Raw genomic sequence first — 8,781 nt, 5'->3', positions numbered from 1 at the left:
AACGTAGACCACAACCTAATCCTATTTTGGGAAATTTGAACTTTGGGCCGCTTAACATGTGATTGATTTAAACTATGTACTTACAAAATCTAAATAAAAACTGTTGAATTCATTAGAGCTTGAGCTTGAGCTTGGGTAGACTGTACAATTCGTAGTTGCACTCCGTGATTGACCTGAACCAACCAAATTGCACGAAGAACACACAGAATGACGCTTGGGACTAGCAAATCATTCTCGTTGTGTAATTTTCGGTCATTCGTGCTTTAAATGGTCAATAACGACGGCGGCCACGTCCTTACAGTCACCAGGGAAAGGGAAGGAATGTTAGTATGAAATTCGCCGCCCGAAGGCCAGAAGGGTCGCTTCTATAGCGTGGTTCCCTAGTGTTTATCACGGAAGGGATAGTTGTTAGTGGGAATGGTTAAGAAAAATCAGGATTCACTGCGGTAAGTGATGTAATTATGCAAACGCGAGCTATTGACTACTCGACGAAACAAAAACTTCATGTGTCACTACGCGCAGCAGATATTATCTTTAGGTAACCTGAGAAGGAAAGCCTAAACAATTTATTGGACCAGCTATTGTTGTTTAATTATTTAACGCACCTCTTTTTTCGAAATTTCATCGCAGAAAAAAAATATTGGGAAACCTAAGAAGGTAACCGAGTACGTTTCATAGAAATTAATAGATATCTAATCGGGACGGCGAAAATAAACTTTAGAACCTAAGAACCTAAGAACCTAGAGAGCTTATCTAAAATTAATCAATAATACATAATTATAATTTATAATCCGTTAATCATCGAGCGTATTCTTTATCGATATTTTTAAAAAGATAAAAAAATTATAAAAAGTCGACAGAATCGATGACCGCGAATGAAATCTATAAATAGAAAGTAATTAAGTAAAAACTATTGAATTCATTAGAATCCGAAAAGCGTTTCATTCATTCGCTAATTGAATTTCGAGAGACATTGTCTGAAGGCGAAAAAATTATAGGAGGCTGTGTTCAAGATACGACCGCATTGTTGACGTAGAACTACGATGTTATTTTATATAAGTCGCATATTTATAACTTCGGCTATTATTTTATAATACAGTGAAATTTTAGAAATAACTGTTTAGTAGAATGGTATGATCGCCCTGAAATGTTTTTTTTATCGTAGAATCAGTTGACGATAATTGATTGATGATTCATTCTTGCCCCTGCAAAACAATACACTAGCTGATTGTATGTCGCAATTTGTTTCATGTCAATGCATTGAAAATTTACCTCGAACGCTATTCTGGTGGCCGTTTTCGCAATTGACATAGATTCGACTATAGTCGATTATATACTCGTTGCACCAGCACCATTATTCCACATCTCATAACTACATCAATATATCTTTGGCACTGCATGGAAACAACAACAATGACAATACTTGCATGTATCAAACATCATGCTTCATGTTATTTGGTATTGTCTCAGGGGAATCGCACCTCTAGACATCGTTCGTACAACGTAAACCAAGCGTTCGCCATAACACCCCGGCCTGGAAAATCGAAAAAAATGAATTTTTGTTTTTCGAATTTTTGAGAAGCTTATGCCCTCTGAAACGTTGTCCTAAAAGGATTTTTCGATATTTGATTTCGTTGGAGTTACAGCTAAAAGTATGAAATCACCTTGATAGTTATTACTTCAGTGCAGCTGGTTCTTTCAACTCAGCTTGGGTCGTTTGCCGAGAGATCTCGGGGAAAACTTCAAACACAAACTCGAACTCGTGGAACACAGAACAACATGGTGGACATAAAATGGCGGACTACATGGTGGAAAAGCACGTTACAAAATCACTGATGGAATGGCGGAAAACAAGATTTCCTACGAACAATCTAACAAGAAAAAAAACGGCGGTGGCCATCCACCACACAATTTACACTTAAAAATAAATTGATAAATATTTTTTTTACATATTTTTGGTTTTTATATTATATTTTTTAACTGGCTCGAGATCACCGGCTTCGTTGCGGCCGTTCTCTGCGTTAGTCGATTTTGACGAATCCTCGTACAATGGGGCTGGCAGTTCCAGGACGGCTTCGGCTGGACAGAATAGACAGGCAGGACAGTCTCGATAAACTGGACAAGCTGGACGATCACACGACGTATAATGCCTTTTCCACGTGGCACGGCCGAATATGGTTGTGGCCGGCGACACCGATTGATCAGAGGGTCGAATCGGCTGAGGATTTGTGCACGGATAATTATATCCCTTTTAGGTTCCGGGATTTTACTTTTGAAAATAATTCGCATTGATATCACTTGCGACCGTGCACTCCCATATCTTTGCGAAGATTCCCCGAACTCTTCGATTTTTACTTCTTCCAAACCTTTCCTCTTCCGCTTCCTGTTAGTATAAAACAATTAAATCTCTCGACCCTTTTCATATCTTCTGGTAATTTTCCATTAGGTAGCGTTTCCAATGCCTTTGCCCCTTACGCCCCTTACGATGCGACTACAAGGAACACGATAACTACTCCGGCAACACAAACACAACTTAATACTATTGGTTTCGGTTGGTGTCACGACTGTCATTTGAACATTTAAGGTAGCATGCTATACCTTGACACTAAACCTAACGCTTGCTTTCCGCGAAAATAAATAAATAAATAAATGAATAAATATGAAATCTTTGAACACACAAAACAAGCAATTGCAAATAAACTTTGAATTGAATAAATAAGTAAATAAATAAAAAACTAAATAAAAAATAATATAATAAATAAATAAATAAATGAAAAAATTGCTGAGTAAATAATTAAATATGTAAATAAATATGTTTCTTTCCTACTACTAAATAAATAAATACAACAAGAATAAACTATGAAAAAAATTACTCTTTGTGATACGCCAATCTGGGGGTCTGCGATTAACTGTTTATTTCGTTTATTGCAAAAATTGGACTCATACGTCATCTTTTCTACGACAGTTAATCACAGGCTCCCAATACTACTTTTTTTTATTGTCATATGATAGTTAGATGACAAAACAGCACAAACTAATATTTTACAAAATGTATTTACAATGTTGGTAAGGTCCAAACAGACTGTTAGTCTTCCCACCAAATTTTACATTGTAACCCAACGTTTGGTTACAACCTCAAGGGATATAGTATTGCTGTACGAATTTTAAAACGCGTTTTTCTCGAAAACATGTTATTTCAACTGGTGGTATCGATATCTGAAGATCTACTCGATCGATTTGACCTGAATTATTTAAGTCGTTATATAGCCGTATTTTGATATCTAATTTTTTCGATTTTTTAAAAATCGCTTTTTAGATATTTTTCATGAAAAATATCTCATTTTTAACAAAAATGGCCGTCGTTTTGGCACGTTTTCGAATTTTCAAAAACTCCTATGTAACGCTTTAGGTATTGTCCTAAAGTTTCAAAATATTCATTGCATTGCTTCATTATGATCAAGATTAGCGCAAATGCAATCTCCCCTACTTGTTTACATTCATCATCACGGCTGCATCGTTTATACACTAGGCAAATATTCCCCTTCGTTCTTCTTCTTTTCCTTTGATCACGGAGACTTTTAATCTTACGATTTCCCCTTCGTTACTCGTCGATAAGTTGCTCGTTATTGACAGCTCTGTTTGGGAAAGCACTCAAATGGACAGAACAAATCTATGGGAAAATGGAAACGCTTATAGTTTTCGTGAACTTCAACCACTTACACATCAGGGGGTTGTAATGTGCAGCATATCAAACAAATCTTAGGGAATTTCCGATTCGTTTGGTATGTAAATCGCCTAAACGTATCTGTTGAAAATAATTGGTTCTTGGTAATTTCAGTTGAAAGGGGTATGCAGATGGGAAATTTTGGAATTTTATATCATTCCCCCAGTTCAAGTGATCAGCCATTTTTAGAAATTTTGGAAAATTGGTGGGAAAATTTCATCGATAGTAGCAAATTAAATATTATTGCTGGTGATTTCAACATTGATTGGCTCAACGTGCAGAACTCGAAGCAACTGAAACAACTCTCTGATTTTTATAACTTGAAACAGACTGTTTCCGATGTAACTAGAATTACTAAAAACAGTAGAACTTTGATAGATCACGTTTTCACTAATTTTAACACAGTTCATTCTTTGATAGAGGCCAAATTTAAAATTACGGACCATGAGACAATTTTTGTTTATATGGAGAATGAACAGAGCGAACCTGAAGAAAATTAAATTAAAATCAAGTTAAAATCAAGTGCTGGAACAAATATTCAAAAGAAGCACTGTCCCATCTAGTCGCGAGTAATCTCGATTCTTCTGCACTGACAATTTGGATTAGAAGGCAGCTGTTCTCACTAATGTATTGAAAGTGTGTACCAATAGCTTAGTTATTGAAAAACAAATCGATTTGAAAAATTCGAACAGCTGGTACTCTTTATCACTCTCAAGTCTCAAACGTAGAAGAGATAAACAGTACGTGAATTTTCGTAGAAGTAATATAGGTATAGGTACACCTCCGCGAGGAACATGTATTCACAAGCCTTGAAAAAGACTAGATGTGAATATATTCAGATGAAAATCGATCAACATCAGAATAACAGTAAGGAGTTATGGAAAATATTGAAACATTTACTTAACACTAAGATTAGTTTATCGCGGTCCATAACTTTCGAAGGTTCAGAAGAACATTCTGAACAAATGATAGCGGAAAAATTCAACAATTATTTTGTGAACAGTGTTCAATTGATCAATCAAAGTCTTGAATTGGTCAGTGAGTCTCACGAAATAATACAGCCGAAAACATTCTAATCTACAATTATTAGAATGTTTTCTACCCATCCCATTTGCAGAGTTGAGAGATATTTGTTTTTCCTTGCCTAAATCGGCTGGTATCGACAATGTCAACGCAAAAGTGATTCAAGATTGCTTTCATGTTATTGGACACGAGTTGCTGAACCTGATAAATGGATCACTGCAAACTGGGTACGTGCCTGAAGTTTGGAAGGAATCACTTGTGGTTTCCATCCCCAAAGTTATTGGGACGGATAAAGCCGAAGAGTACCGGCCTATTAACATGTTGAAAACAATAGAAAAAATTTTAGAACTTGTAACGAAAGGCCAGCTGATGGAATATATATCGATAATAACAATTTGCTGATATCAGAACAGTCGGGATATCGAGAGGGACACTCTTGTGAGACCGCACTGAATCTGGTGTTAGCAAAGTGGAAAGAAAATATCGAGGCTAAAGAAACTATTTTTGCGGTTTTCTTCGATTTAAAACGCGCCTTTGAAACAATTTCTAGGGCCTTATTGTTGCAAGCATTGAAGCGCATGGGAATTGTAGGAATATCATATAAATGGTTTGAATTCAGAAGACTTCTTTTAACAATTTTATTTCTGCTTCCATCGGTAACGCACTTGGTGTATCGCAGGGAAGTGTGTTAGGGCCTATTCTTTTCATTTTATATATTAATGATATGCGGAGAGTTTTACGTTTTTGTGATGTTAATTTGTTCGCGGATGACACTGTTCTGTTTATCGCAGCTAAGGACTTGAATGAATCCGCGGTACATTTGAACGAATATCTTCATTCTCTTGCTCGATGGCTGAAATTTAAACAATTGAAACTAAATGTTAGTAAGACTAGATACATGCTCATTTCTTCAGCAAACTCCAGATTCAACGGTAATTTTGAAATCGATGGTGTGGCAGTCGAACGCGTTACAGAAATCAAATATCTAGGAGTAGTGATTGATGACAAACTAGCTTTTAAGTCTCACATTGATAATGTCATCAAAAAAATTGCTAAAAAGTATGGCGTCATATGCCGTTTGAAGAATGAGTTAACTATAACTAGTAAAACTAGATTGTACAAATCACTAGTCTCACCTCACATAGATTTCTACTCATCCATCTTGTTCATTGCAAATAGCACACAATTGTTGAGATTGCAGCGCTTACAGAATAAGATCATGCGATTAGTATTAAAATGTCATGGATACACTTCCTCTAGCATAATGTTGGACGCGCTACAATGGTTATCTGTTAAGCAAAGGATTTATTACTTGACAATGGTGTTCATCTTTAAAATTTTGAATAAAATGCTGCCTCGATACTTGTGTGATTGAATTGAACGAGGAAGTGATTTACATAGGTATAATACAAGAAACGCGAATGATGCAAGAACACCCAACTTTCTATTTAGTAGGTCGCAAAACTCGCTATTATACAAGGTTTTCCATTTCGGGCTTCCGAAAGTATACAGCCCTGCGCTGACAACCGTTTGATATAGCTGTCAACCAAAGCGTCATATCGTTAGTTGAATGTCTGCCATATTACAATATGAATCGTTTTAGCATCGCACAACGTGTTAATTTTTTTTATCTGTATTATAGTGACTTTCAACACATTTGGCTGGTTCGTCACTTTTACTTCCATTTTTGGAAAAATGTCGGGAGTGAGAATGAACTCGTGACCTTTAGCGTGAGAGGCATAGATGTTACCACTACGCCAGATTGGCTCCACTATTAATTTTGTTAAATTTTACTATAAAAATGATGAAAAACCGGCAAATGTTTTTCGAACATTACGGACGGATTTTGGTCGTCATGGACGGCCTACAGAGCACACAATCGCTAATGTAGTGCGTAAATTCGAACAAACTGGATCCGTAGCGGATATTGTGAAACCTGTGCATCATCGTAATGTGCGTTCTTCCGAAAATATTGCTGCTGTTGCTACCAGTGTGGAGGATGACCCGAATGTTTCGATTCCACGGCGTGCTCAGCAATTGGGCTTGTCAAACACGTCATTGTGGCGAATTTTGCATTTGGACTTGCACCTGCATCCATATAAAGTCCAACTGGTACAAAAATTAGAGCGTGGTGACCATGGAATGCGTCGGGCATACGTCGATTGGGTGAACGAGCAACAGCAGCAAAATGCTGAATTTTCGCATCAAATTTTCTTCAGCGATGAGGCACATTTCGAGCTCGGTGGCTATGTGAACACCCAAATTTTCCGTATATGGGGCTCAGAAAATCCACACGTGATTGTTGAGAGGCCATTGCATCCGCCAAAAGTCACTGTTTAGTGCGCATTATGGTCTGGTGGAATCATCGGGCCGTATTTCTTTGAAAATGAGGACGGCGGGATGGTAGCTGTGAATGGTGAGCGCTATGGCTGCATGTTAACCGATTTTTTTTGCCACAAATTGAAGATATGGATACGGATGACATGTGGTTTCAGCAGGACGGCGCCACGTGCCACACAACACGACCGAACATGGCCATATTGCGAACGAAATTTGAGGGACGCATAATTTCGCGTTTTGGTGATGCCAATTGGCCGTCCAGATCATGCGATTTGAACCCGCTAGACTTTTTTTTGTGGGGTTATGCGAAAGACCGTGTCTATGCCAACTCTCCGCAAACTCTTGAACATTTGAAAGACAACATTCGTGAAGTTATGACCGAGATACCGCCCCATAAGTGCCGAAAAGTCATCGAAAATTACCTGTTCCGGATCAAGGTTTGCGAGGAAGCCCTAGGTGGACATTTGAATGATGTTGTATTTCACACATAATGGCATAAACCAAACTTTAATTTGAAATAAAAGTTTCATCGAAATTCGAATTCTAAGTGTGTTTTATTTCAATTTACTTTCAGAATTTAAAGTTGGAAAACCCTGTATAAAGGAGTGAATTTCTTCAATTTCAATATTAAATATTAAAATATTAAAAGCAGCAACAATAGCCGAGTTCAAAAAGTTGTGTATCATATATGTTAAATCTGTGTTATGAATTAGCAAAAGTGTTTATATGTTTAGTATTTTTTCAGATGCATTAGCTACTATGTTCGTACTGATGATGATGGATTTTTTCTACATTATTGTTGTTTAAATTAAGTTAAAAAAATACATACAAGAGTAGTCTATAATCGTCTGAGCCACGCACGCGTTTCTGTAGGCATAGACAATCTAGATTCTGAACACTGACGAAAACCGATGTACAATGAAATTTTCTAGGATCTACAGTGGAAACCGGAATCGAGCTCGGGATAGCCCCTACAGAATACTAGTAAACTATCGCATTAGCAGATGGTTATGTTGAGGTTTTTCTCTGTACTGTGGCAGATCTCAGAGTGAGTCTCTAGTAGAAACTTCAAGATATCGGGTTCAATTCCCGATCAGTCAAGGATCTTCCCGGTATGGAAATTTTCTTGACAAGCCTAGACCATTCAATTTTTCAGTTTTCGCCTATTGCCCGTTGTTCTATTGATAGCAAATTTATGTCTGCAACAAAACCAGTCCGTTTTGTTTTGCATACTGGTTTTCATGTATATGTGTAAATTCATAATTATCTTAAAGATAAATCATCCAGCTCAAACCTTTGTAGGGGTATGAGGTGGGACCATCATCATCATCATCAAATCCGTTTGCGTCAAAAATAGTTATTAACGTTGTAGCGACCCCATAATAACAGACGGGTTTATTTACCCAAGTTTACGATAGGGCCCGATTGATGCAAAATATATACATCTTTATCGCACGATCCTTATTGAGGATCGTGTAAATAAGTTTCCGATAAGGTCGGGTCGATCCCGAGCCTAAATAAATACATCTCTCCTCGCACGATCCTTATTTGCGGATCGTGTGATTCATAGTTCGTTTTATTTATTCTAAAAGAGTTTTATGATAGGGACAAAACTAATCGCAAGTTCGTTTTGTTTATTGTAAGGGAAGGAAGGAATTGAAACGAAAGACGAAATAGATATACCAAACTTGGGT

This window comes from Toxorhynchites rutilus, chromosome 2, assembly GCF_029784135.1.
Source record: "Toxorhynchites rutilus septentrionalis strain SRP chromosome 2, ASM2978413v1, whole genome shotgun sequence".
NCBI lineage: Eukaryota > Metazoa > Arthropoda > Insecta > Diptera > Culicidae > Toxorhynchites > Toxorhynchites rutilus.
The sequence above is the reverse complement of the archived record's forward strand: the minus strand, read 5'-3'. Positions refer to the sequence as shown.